We start from the raw sequence: 11,364 nt of genomic DNA, 5'->3' as shown, positions 1-11,364 counted from the left end.
GGTTTGCTGATAGCTGGGGGACAGAACGCTAAAGACGAGCACATGATGCGGGCAGCCCCACGGATGTGATTTTAAAGTGCCTGTCGCATGAGGGGGTCTTCGCCGGGAGTCTGGGTTTCAGGCTCCTGGGTTACTGAAAACTGTTTTTTTTTTTTTTTTAATTATAAGGTTTTTTGGTGTGTTGTAAAATTTAACTTCTTGTGTTAACATTTTGCCACATTCACCTCAAAGGTAGACATTATATACATATGCAAATAGCAATTTTTTCTTGAAAAGGGAAGCTTTAAGATCACAAAGTGGAGGATCCGGGACAGTGCCGCACGTGGGGTGGGAGGGCTCGCTGGCAGCACGGGGAAGCAGTGTTCGTGGCTAACACGGCTCCATTTCTATACCCTTGTACGAGCTCCCACGAGTAAGAGGAACTCGCCATGTCGGTCTTTCCACCCAGCACGGCGATCTCCAGCCCCAGCCCATTTGGTGGCCGACGCCAGGATTTCGGTCTTTTTCACGGCCAAGTAGTCGTCCATCTCGCACACAGACCACACGTTTTTCATCCGGTCATCCGCTGGTGGGCAGCTGGGGTGCCTGCACATTGTGAACTGAGCTGCGGTACCTATGGGAGTGCAGGAAACCCTGTCACGTGCCGCCTTCGTCTCCTGTGGGTAGATCCCCGGGAGTGGGTGGCTGGGCCTAGCGGTAGGTCTGTGTTCAGACGTCTGAGCCATCCCTGTGTGTCGGCTTTCCCACCAGCCTCGGAAGCCGTTCCGACTGGGGCGAGCCGAGCCCTCGGGTGGTTTTCCTTTGCACGAGTGTGTGTCGTGTGTGACGTGAGTGCACACCTCTCACGTCCGTGATTCTTGTTAGGAAAACTGCCCGCGTGGCTCGAACGTGTTCTGTGTGGCCTGGAGGTCTGCCCGGTGCGTCACACACTGGGCGCTTGTGCACAAACCAGGGGTGGGGGCGGGGCTCAGATGGGCCAAGCCTGCGCTAGCTCAAGTGTCAATCAGGGTGTGAACTTGACCAACCAAGTTAAGAGGGGCACCGTGGGAGGGGGGACTGGCCACGGAGGTCTCCGGCCAGCATGGCCGTGCCCCTCTCAGGAGGGGGTGCAGGGGTGGCCTCGGGCAGGGCGGGCGAGGTCTCCCAGCGCTCCGGCGGCAGGTGTCCAGGCTGCCCTCTGACCCCCGCCCGGAAGCCGCCGTCTGTGTGCTGGCCACACCCTCCCCAGGTCCCAGGGTGAGGTCTGCGTTTCCCAGCTTCCCAGTCTCTGAGAACAGAGCAGCCTCCCGCTCAGCGGAGCCCCTTTGCCCAGAGCTGTCTGCCGCGCTCTTCCTCACAGGTGCCTGGAGTGTTCTGGGGACACCAGGGCAGAACCCACAGCCCTGCGGCCCCTGTCGGGTCTCGGTCTTCCGGCACTCAGAAGCCGGGCTCCCCCCTCTTCAGCCCCATGGTCTTCCGGTGGGGGAGGGGTGGGTTGGCTTCTCCTGCTTCTGCCCATGGAACAGAGCACCCAAGGCTGGGCGATTTGTAAAGGCGGCAACTTCGTTTAGTTTTACCTAACATATGTGCAATTTGAGGCGCAGAAAGAGGCAGAGAGAGGGGGCCCCCGTGGCTGGCCTGCTCCCCAGATGCCCACAAGGCGGGGGCCAGCCCGAGTCAAAGCTGGGAACTCGATCCACGTGTCCCATGTGTGTGGCAAGGACCGGTTTCTTGAGCTGTCCCCACTGCCTCCCAGGGGCTGCGTTGAAGGCAAGGTGGCGTCAGAAGCGGCACCGGGGATCGAACCCCGGTCCTCCGACGTGGGGGCAGGCGTCTCAGCTGCCAGGCCAGATGCCCACGTTCAGTCGTGCCTCCCGCACTGCCCTGAAAATGCCCCCAGGCCTCCGAGAGCCACGGCACACACACCTGTCAACACGGCAACTCAGAACTCAGTCAGTACCCCGTCACGGGTGGGGAGAGGGGAGAGGCTGGGGCTCTGACCTTGGGTGCCCTGGACACTGCCACGCACAGGAACCGCCCTCCCGTCGCCACCTGCTGTGCACACAGCTTCCTCCAGGGGCCCCTGCAGACCCCCCAGCACCAGGCGTCGCCCGACTCCCCTCCCAGGTGCCGCCCCCAGGGGGCCCTGCCCGCACCCTCCCAGGGATGCAGTAACACCCCTTGTCCGGCCACTCCCCAGGGGTGCGAGCTGTCCCCGAGGTGGCTGCCAGCTGTCTGGTACCGTGTGCCCCACACACCTGCGGGGGACCGGTGAGACCGCCCTGCCGTGGTCTTTGGCGTCCCCTCCCCTCACACGTTGTTTTAGAGCGTGCGATCCCTAAGCATTGATGTTCATGGAACTCAAGGCAGGAAGGGTGTCACGGCACGCTGTGCACCTGTGAGGCTGCGGCCCGAGCAGCCAGCACCACCTGGGGCCACACGGCTCTGCCGGCCTGGCCGGGGCTGGGGGCTGGGCAGCGGCCTCTGCAGGGCGCCAGCAGCTCCTTTACAGCCTTGCGACCTGACTCCACCCTGGGGGGGGGGGGGGGCTCCCATCAGCGCCCTGCCCTGTGGTCGACGGGGGCACGCCTGTCATCCCTGCACAGAGCCTGAGTTACTGCCCGTGGCTCTGTGGGCTGCAGGTGCGTCTCAGGATACAGTCCGGGTGGGAACAGGTGTGTTCCTGTTTGCACCTGCTCTGGGCTTGGGGGTAGCGTTCTGCTTCTCACCACCAGCGGCCCCAAGAGCAGAGAACCCTGTCCAGGAGCCACTTCTGGTGCTCCGGGGTGCGAGAAGGCCCTTGCTGTGGGAGGGCCTGGCTGGCGCTGGCTCGCTCTCCTCTCTGTGCCGGTCACTCCCCAGCTCAGCCCAGAGCACGGGCAGGCCCTGCGCCCGTCACCACCTCAAGATATGGCTGGGACAAACTGGCTTCGTTTGTAGTTTTTAAAAATGTATTTTCAGGCCGGCGCCGTGGCTCAATAGGCTAATCCTCTGCCTTGCAGCACCGGCACACCGGGTTCTAGTCCCGGTTGGGGCACCAGATTCTGTCCTGGTTGCCCCTCTTCCAGGCCAGCTCTCTGCTGTGGCCCGGGAGTGCAGTGGAGGATGGCCCAAGTGCTTGGGCCCTGCACCCCATGGGAGACCAGGAGAAGCACCTGGCTCCTGGCTTCGGATCAGCATGGTGCGCCAGCCGCAGTGGCCACTGGAGGGTGAACCAACGGTGAAGGAAGACCTTTCTCTCTGTCTCTCTCTCTCTCACTGTCCACTCTGCCTGTCTAAAAAAAATGTATTTTCATTTAATTTGAAAGGCAGAGAAACATCCGGGGAGAGATCTCCCACCTGCTGGTTCATTCCCCAGAGGCCTGTAACAGCCAGGGCTGGGCCAGACCGAAGCCAGGAGCCTGGATCAGTCCCGATCTCCTGCCTGGGCGGAGCCGTGGCCTGCTGTCTCCCAGGGTGTGCGTTAGCAGGAGGCTGGATCAGACGCAGAGGTGGGACGTGAGCCAGTGCAGGAGTCCCAACAGTGTCCTCCCACTGCACGGGAGACCTGCCCCGAGCCACCTTTACAGTATTGGTCAGCTTAGCAGGTCGAAGCGCTGGGCATGGGGTGGCGAGAGAAGCAACGCTGGCTCGCTTAGTCTGCTTCTGTTGTCTGTGAGAAAGCCGGAGCCTGGGTAAACACACGGAGAACAGCACTGTACCCTCTCACGGTCAGGAGGCCCAGGAGCCCGAGGGCCTCCTGCCACGGCCTCAGGGGGAAGGAGCTCCCTGTCCTCATAGGCCAGACCGGCAGAGAGAGAGACAGAGAGAGAGAGAGAGACAGAGAGACAGAGAGAGAGAGAGACAGAGAGAGAGAGAGACAGAGAGACAGAGAGAGAGAGAGACAGAGAGACAGAGAGAGAGAGAGAGAGAGGCCAAGTCCGCCTCCCCGTGACAGCGCTAACCCTGCCCACAACCGAGCCCTCGGCACCTGAGCACCGTGCAGGGTCTCGGCTCTCATTCTGTTATGGTTGGGATTAAATGTCAGCAAGAGTCAGGGAGGAGGCCGACAGCCAAGCCACTGCGCATCTGCAGGAAAACTCGGCGGGAAGATTTCCAAACAATAACAGCGGCTGCCGTTGTGGCACAGCGGGTATAGCCACGGCCTGCAGTATTTGGTCACTGGCTCGAGCCTAGGCTGCTCCACCTCTGATCCAGCTCCCTGCTAACGCGCCTGGGAAAGCAGCAGAGGACGGCCCGAGTGCTGGGGCCCTGCACCCACGTGGGCTGCACCACCGCCCGGACGCAGCTCCTGGCTTCAGCCATCGTGGCTATCTGGGGAGTGAACCAGCGGACGGAAGATCTCTCTCCCTCTCTGTAACTCTGACTTTCAAAATAAATAAACCTTTCAAAAAGTTGACAACTGTTTCTAGGGAGAGGAGACAGCAGAGCGAGTGTCGGATGGTGCCACTCCATCCCTCCGTGCGTCCGAGCTGGCCGGTCCCTTCCGGATGGCCCCTCCGCCAGCAGCAATTGCCTGGCCTCTTTTGTTCTTCGGCCCAGAGATTTCCCTCGTGGGTCCTCCTCCACTCTTGGTGCCTTAGCGTCTGTTCCCTGGCTCCCCGGGGTCAGCCAGAGCTCTTCCGTTGTGAGAGCAGAAGCCACGCCAGTTGTGTTGACCTGCAGAATTTAACACAGGGCGTTGGGGAGCGGGGAAACGGTGCTCGGGGGTTACCTGGGGAGGGCTGGCCGGGCTGGTCATCAGAACTGGGGGCTGGAGACAAGCCCTGGAGAGAGGGGCACTGCGGGTCCCTGGCAGCTCCGGGGCTCAGGGGACAGCAGCCAGGGAGTGCAGCTTCCAGGAGCTGGTGAGCAGCCCCCGCCTGGTGGAGGGGAGGGAGGAGCAGCCGTGGAGGGAAGAGCAAGTTCCTGCTCCCTCCTGGGCCGGGCAGCCCTGCTGCGCCCACAGCAGGTAACTGGGAGGCCACCGGTGCGGGAGAAAGGCCGCTTGCGGGCGCCAGTCCCACAGCACAGAGCAGGCCCGGGAGGGCAGGTCTGGGCCAAGCGATCATGGCGGCCCAACACGTGGGAGCACCTGGCACTGCCTGTCGGCCTCCATGGTGCCAGGGCGCGCCGGCTCCAGGCAGGAGGTATAGATAAGTCGGCTTTGTTTGCACACTCTTCATGTTACGCCTTGCTGATTTCCAAGTTCACCTACCGATCGCGGGATTTCTTCTTCCCTCTCACCCCGTGCTCAACGCCTCGATCTGGTGACAAGCTTGCCAGCGCACAGGTGCGCCGCTTTGCCGAGCGCTTGCCCGGGGATACGAGCATCTTCCGGTTTTCCACGTTGGGAAGCCGCACAATGCAAACAGGAGCTGCGTGGCTTTTCCCTCCCTCTCCGCACTTGCCTGCCCTGCGGCTTTACCCTGTGTCCACCCAGCCTCACGGTCACGGGGTCCAGTCACGCTGGCCTAACATGGCGTCCACTCAGCGGCTCTTCCACGGCCAGCCCTGTCTTTCTGCCCCTTCCCCTCTCCGCCAGCCTTTGGCTACTGGCTTTTCCATCGGGCGGCTTGCTCCACTCCTTTCTTCCTTGGGCCCGCCGTGTCACTCTGCCACCTTCATCCCCACCTGGCGGCTTCGTGGGGCGTGAGGTTCCCTCCCCCAGGCAGGGCCTTCACAAGACGCAGAGCTTGGACAAGCGCCCTACGCCCTTTTTCTTAGGGGACGTCAGTGTTCTCGACAAGCTGCAGCTGCTGAAATCGCACCCCGACCACGCAAACCCGCGATTCCTTGCTGCGCGTCCTCTCCCGCAGGCGTAAGTGAAGCAGCAGAACATGGGGCCTTTGGAAATGAAGCCGAGATGCGAGGGCTGCAGTCGCTCCCGCGTGACCTTCTGCTGAGGGACGAGTCCGCGCCGCCGTGCAGAGCGGCCGTGTCCCGATCACTCCGCGCGGCGTCTCTTCTGCTCTGTATTTCTCAACCAGGCTTTCCCAAAAGGGTTTCCCACGGGATATGGCAGACAGGGATGGGAGAGAGCGCGTCCATCCACTGTAGCTTTCAAGTGCCAGCAACATTTAACGCTGGGCCAGGCCCAAGCCAGGAGCCCAGAATTCAATTTGGGGCTCCCATGGGGGTGGGTGAGTGGGGCCCCCAAGCCCTGGAGCCGTCACCTGCTGCCTCCCAGGATGCGCGTTGGCCGGAAGCTGGGTCGGGAATGGAGCAGCCATGGACTCGAAGCTGTCACTCCGTTACGGGATGTGGGGTTTTTTAAAGCCACCGACAGTCTTTGGAGACTTCACAGAGACCAACAATTCTCCCTCTCGGTCGGGACCCCTGGGTTCTCACTTCACACCCAGGTGAGGGCCTTGAGACAGCACACAGTGGCCCCAGGCACACACACAAACACACCCCCACGCTTGGCAGTCCCGGCCCCCAGGAAGCCCTGGCCACAAGAACGCCTTGCCTATTTCTCCCACCCCAGCAGGCCTGACAGACCACGGCACAGCGCCCTTCCACCACTGGGGCAGAAAAGGACACCCTGGGCTGGCACCGCGGCTCACTAGGCTAATCCTCCACCTGTGGCGCCGGCACACCGGGTTCTAGTCCCAGTTGGGACGCCGGATTCTGTCCCGGTTGCTCCTCTTCCTGTCCAGCTCTCTGCTGTGGCCCGGGAGGGCAGTGGAGGATGGCCCAAGTGCTTGGGCCCTGCACCCACATGGGAGACCAGGAGAAGCACCTGGCTCCTGGCTTTGGATCAGCGCGGTGCGCCGGCTGCAGCGCACCGGCCGTGGCGGCCATTGGAGGGTGAACCAATGGCAGAAGGAAGACCTTTCTCTGTCTCTCTCTCTCACTGTCCACTCTGCCTGTCAAAAAAAAAAAAAAAAAAAAAAAAAGACAGAAAAAAAGAAAAAAAAAAAACAGAAAAAAGGAGAAAAGGACGCCCTGTAACTCTGCGAGCCCGGACACAGCCGCCTGTTGAGGTGGTGACAGTGTTTCTCCGAATGTGGGTGCAATCAGTGACCGCTCCACGCGGCGCTGGCTGGAGCGTGCCGGGCCAGGACGCCACCAACAAAGCGGAGCGGGGCCTGAGGCTGCGTGCAGGGGTGAGCGATGGCGCACGGGCCCTCCTCCCCCTGTGCTCATGTTCTGAGACGAAGCTAACTGCATGGCATGTGCGGCACACATGCTAAATAAAGCCTCTTGGAAGAGAAGGGACACTCGGCGAGTCACATCTAATAATAGCCAAACTCTGCAGGGACCACATGGATTGCACAGCCTGGGGGTGGAGGGTGGAGGGGGCGGGCAGGCGCTGGGGGCTGGGGTGGGCGGGGAGCAGGAAGAGAGAACCGGGCCGGGGGAGCTGGGCCGCGGGATGGCTCTCTGGAAAGCTGAGGAAGGCGGGACTCAGCTGGTTCTGAGTTCCGACACGAGGACGCGAGAGGAGACAAGCCGATCGGCACAGGGACGGGGCAGCAGGATCGGCGCTGTGGAATAAGCGATCCTGGAGATACAAAGAGCCAACTGAAGGGACCCAGGCGGCCCCGCGCGCGGCAGCCGCACTTTCCTATTTAAAATCCGAACACTGGCAGGCATAAAAAACACGCCACAGTTTATGCTGTTCACACAAACTGACAAAATGACAACACAATCAATGGATGGGCCGAAGGTGACCAGGTACATGCAAGTAGACACCCAGGACGGCTGCTGTGGCCCAGTGGGAAACGCTTCCGGCTTCCTGCCAGTGCAAGCCAGGAGGCACCGGGGATGGCTCCAGTGGCCCCTGCCACCCATGTGGGAGACCCTGGGGGAGTTCTGGGCCTCTGGCTTTGGCCCGGCCCCGTCTCGGCCTTTGCAAGCATTTGGGGGAGTGAACCAGCAGACAGAGGATCAAGGATCTCTGTCTCTCTCTGTCTCTCTGTCTCTCTCTGTCTCTCTGTCTCTCTCTGTCTCTCTCTCCCTCTGTGTGTGGTTTCCCTCTGTTGCTCTTTCAAGTAGATGAACAGAAATAAGTAAACATTTAAAAATAAAACCCAAGTAAAGAGCAAACTGGAATGGAAACATGTTATCAGACAAGCCGAGATTAGGGACAGAGGGATGAGGGTAAAGATAAACATTAGGAAGTGATTTAAGGCATGCTTTCTTTTATTTATCTGAAGGGCAGAGTTGAGAGAAGAGAAGAGAAGAGAAGAGAAGAGAAGAGAAGAGAAGAGAAGAGGGGAGGGGAGGGGAGGGGAGGGGAGGGGAAGGGAGGGGAGGGAGAATTAGGGAGGGAGAATAAGGGAGGGAGAATTAGGGAGGGAGAGATAGAGAGGTAACTTACAGTCACTGGCTCACTCCTCAAATGGCTGCAGTGTCTGGGGCTGGTCTGGCCAATGCCAGGAGCTGGGGACTCCGTCTGGGTCCCCCACATGGGTGGCAGGGCCACAACAATGGCCCCATCAAATGAAAAATCTTAAAATGTCTGTCTTTGAGAGTTGACACCTCTCACGGACAGAGGTGGGGACAAGAAGGGATTTAGAAACTCCAGGGCGTGGGGCTGGCACGGTGGCACAGCAGGGTAAGCCTCGGTTTACCATGTCGCATCCCACATCGGAGTGCCGGTTTGAATCCTGGCTACTCTGCTTCCTACACAGCTCCCTGCTAATGCACCCGGGAAGACAGTGGATGATGGCCCAAGTCCCTGGGAGACCTGGATGGAGCTCCTGGCTCCTGGCTTCAGCCTGGCACAGACCTGGCTGTTGCAGGCATTTGGGGAGTGGACCAGCAGATGGAGGGGCTTTCTCAGTCTCTCTGCCCCCCCCTGCCCTTCTGCTATTCAAATGAATATGCAAATGAACCTTAAAGAGAATAGAAGGTGCAGGGCAGAGTGTCACCTAGAGGTGGGCGAGGGTGTTTTCGTGGCTGTGGAGTGGCACAGCGGACTGTGCGGGGCTCCGTGGGTCTGCACGCCTGACGGAGTTGACAGACGCGTGCAGGTGCATCCACACATCTGCAGTGCAGTCAGCTGTGTCACGCTGGCTTCACTCTCCTCGTTCTGCAAGTTCACTCTGGTCACGGGAGACAGACTGCTGGCAGCTGGCTGCTGGCTGCTGGCTGCTGGGGCCGCTATACTTTTTATTTATTTTTTTAAAGATTTATTTATTTACTTGAAAGGCAGAGTTACAGAGAGGCAGAGGCAGAGAGAGAGACAGAGAGACAGAGAGATCGATCTTCCATCCACTGGTTCACTCCCCAAATGACTGCAACAGCCAGAGCTGGGCTGACATGAAGCCAGGAGCCAGGAGCTTCTTCCAGATCTCCCACATGGGTGCAGGGGCCCAAGGACTTGGGCCATCTTCTACTGCTTTCCCAGGCCACAGCAGAGAGCTGGATCAGAAGTGGAGCAGCCGGGACTCAAACCGGCGCCCATATGGGATACTGGCACTGCAGGTGGCAGCTTTACCCGCTACGCCACAGTGCCAGGCCCCTCTATACTTTTTGAAACCTATCATGGGCACAAAAATTATTTCAGAACAAAGGGCTAAAGCAAAAACAAAACAAAACAAAAAAAGCTCAAAAGGACCCACGCTGTGGTGTAGTGGCTAAAGCCCCCACCTGTGAAGCTGCCAGCCCATGTGGGCACAGGTTCGAGTTCTGCTGCTCCACTCCTGATCGAGCTCCCTGCTGATGTGTCTGGGGAAAGCAGCGGAAGATGGCCCAAGTGTTTGAGCCCCTGCACCTGCATGGGAGACCCAGATATGAAGCTTCTGCCTAGGGGCCGGTGCTGTGGCGCAGTGGGTTAACTCCCTGGCCTGAAGCGCCGGCATCCCATATGGGCGCCGGTTCTAGTCCCTGCTGCCCCTCTTCTGATCCAGCTCTCTGCTGTGGCCTGGGAAAGCAGTGGAAGATGGCGCCAGTCCTTGGGCCCCTGCACCTGCGTGGGAGACCCGGAAGAGGCTCCTGGCTTCGGATTGGTGCAGCTCCGGCCATTGTGGCCAATTGAGGAATGGATGTAAGACCTCTCTCTCTCTCTCTCTCTCTCTCTCTGCCTCTCCTCTCTCTGTGTTACTCTGTCTTTCAAATAAATAAATAAATCTTAAAAAAAAAAAAAAAAAAAGAAGCTTCTGCCTGGCCATCTGGGGAGTGAACCAGCAGATGGAAGACCTCACTCTCTTTCTCTCTCTCTCTCTGTAACTCTTTTAAATAAATAAATAAATCTTGTTTTCCAAAATCACACGGACTTCACCTTATAGAAATCGATATTGTCTTGAACGGAGCTCATGAATTCTGTGTGTTCACGGAGCTCTGACAATCTTAGCACAGCTTGCAAAATAGGGTTTGTAAGCTCAACTGCCTGCTTCACAGTCAACGGCCAACACACTCAAACTTTTTTGGTGATTAAGAAACAGGTTCCTAGACAAAGATTTGGTCACAGAGAATGAAAGTGGAAATTACAAATCCCCTTGGAGCAATAAGAAGACAAGGTCTTTTCTAATAAAACTCACAGGACGCAGGCAAAGCCATACCAGAAGAAAGATCCCTGGGCATTCACCCTGGGACCTGAGCAGAGGCACTGTGAATGGCAGCCAAGACTCGGCTGCTCGCCAGCGACGTGGCCAGCGACAGCTTCCCGGACGCGGCAGGAGACACGGCGAGACGCCTGGGTCAGAGACCACAGACTCTGTGCTCACCACCAGGCAGGCAGCGGGGTCTCAGGGTCACATCTGTGCCTCTGGCTCGCGAGCCCCACAGAGGTGGTGCAGAGAGGGCCCAGGAGGGCTTTGTCACAGCTGGGGCCTGCGAGCGTAGGGCACCCCCATCTCTAGAGAGCGGCCAGGCAGACCTGCTCCAACGAGGTCCCAGAGGGAGGCGCCATTTGTGACAGGGGCAGGCCAGCACGTCTCTCTCCCAAGGCTGCTGGGAGGCGCTCTGGGAAAGACGGTCACGGGCAAACACTTCCGTTGCCTCTGCTGGGATTCTCAGAAATGTGGGGGCACCTTGGAGACAGGTCCCCCGGGAAGTACCACGGAGAGGCCAGGAGAGGAAGCAGAGCGCTCAGGTCATCGGGTGTGGCTTTCAGGGCCCGAGGATCCCTGACACTGGTCTTCTTCGAGGGATGCCGGGGCTGCCGCTTAGGAAGCTGGCAGACGACGGGGGACGAGTGAGCGTTTACGTCACGTCTCCCGCAGGAACCGGCCTTCAAGGTCCCCACACGGCCGATAAACTGCAGTGCCTTTGGCAAGAGGCCAGCTGACAAAGAACCGCGACCCTCGGGACCATGCCAGAGGTGCCGCTGACTCTAGCAACAGCCACTAGAGACACGGGGGGCGGGTGGATCCATCATGGTGGATCTGGACGACCCAGAACCACCCGCCAGCCTCAGCCTCGCGGGAGACCCTGAGACATCCTGTGCCCCCTGAG

The sequence above is a fragment of the Lepus europaeus genome, chromosome 6 (assembly GCF_033115175.1).
Source record: "Lepus europaeus isolate LE1 chromosome 6, mLepTim1.pri, whole genome shotgun sequence".
NCBI classification, from domain to species: domain Eukaryota; kingdom Metazoa; phylum Chordata; class Mammalia; order Lagomorpha; family Leporidae; genus Lepus; species Lepus europaeus.
This window is presented reverse-complemented; position numbering follows the sequence as displayed.